This window comes from Zalophus californianus, chromosome 2 (assembly GCF_009762305.2).
Source record: "Zalophus californianus isolate mZalCal1 chromosome 2, mZalCal1.pri.v2, whole genome shotgun sequence".
Classification (NCBI taxonomy): Eukaryota; Metazoa; Chordata; class Mammalia; order Carnivora; family Otariidae; genus Zalophus; species Zalophus californianus.
The window spans coordinates 43,385,596-43,386,723 of record NC_045596.1 but is presented as its reverse complement, the minus strand read 5'-3'; the positions used below and the strand labels follow the sequence as shown (position 1 = coordinate 43,386,723).

The 1,128-nt window shown below is 39.3% G+C and overlaps 1 non-coding gene across 1 annotated transcript; it reads left to right on the top strand.

Annotated features, from left to right (window-relative positions):
- The first annotated feature begins 690 nt into the window (after nucleotides 1-690).
- LOC113926087 lies at nucleotides 691-797 on the top strand. The gene has a single exon (XR_003521169.1). It is a non-coding gene; the product is annotated as a U6 spliceosomal RNA (small nuclear RNA).
- Nucleotides 798-1,128: the final 331 nt, after the last annotated feature.

Sequence of the window (1,128 nt, the reverse complement as noted above, 5' to 3'; positions counted from 1 at the left end):
AACTAATCAGATGAAATTGATCTGAGTTGTAGCCTGGACATTAGTATTGTTAAAGAGCTCCCAGGTGATTTCACTGAGCAACCAGTATAGATAACCAGAGAAAAGGCATCAGCTTTGGAATCAGACAGCTTGTTCTAGTACCCGATGACCTTGGGCAAAGCCCACTAGGGAGTGTGGCAGCGTGAGTCTTCCACAACTTCACTGTTTGTTTCCTCCTACTTCTACCCACACCTGTGAGGAAACTCTGCCATGGGAGAGTCCCTCTTTGACAAACTTTCCTTGAGAGAAAAACTCTGGATTGGGAATCAGGAAATCTGCGTTCCATCTCAGTTCTGCCACTGAGGTGCTGCGTGGGTGTGCTGAGTCACATAAGGAAAGAAAACAAAAACACTTAGAATTACTATTTGCAAGACATTGTGCTAGGTACCCTAGACATTTCTAGATCTCAATTACCCCATCTGTTGAGGTTTCTAGACCGGTATTTCTAAGTCATAAAGTATATTTAATAGACCATAACCAGAATTATTTTAAGAGAAAGCTATAAAACACAGTAGAAAAACGGAGTGCACTGCATAGAGTAGGGCAAGTATTGCATTGTAAAATTTCATTTTGATTATTTATGCTTGTGTTTACTGGGTCATGATGTAAAATACATTTCACATTGTGGGTTGGAAGTTAAAAAGTTTAAGAGTGCTCGCTTTAGCAGCACATATCCTAAAGCTGATATGATGCTGAGAAGATCAGTGTGGCCCCTTTGCAAGGATGCCATGCAACTTCCTGAAGCATTCCATATTTTTTTTATGTTATATGATTTTTACCACATTAAAAAAAAAGTTTGAGAAATCTGGGATTAGATGTTCTTTATGGACCCTCCCTTCTATCCTATAGCCCATGACTACTCTAGCCTACTGAGAACGCTCCTTTCTATGACCTCCTTTTACTTAGTATCATGTAATTCTGGCTTATCATTTTTTTTTTAAGGGGGAGGCAGTGTGGTGTAGTGGTTAAAAGCACCCTCTTGAGTTAGCTAAGTATATGTTTGAATTTAACTTCTTCACTTTTAGTTGAATGACCTAGAAAATGTACCCAACCTTTCTCCACCTTGTTTTTCATATAGGTGATAACCCC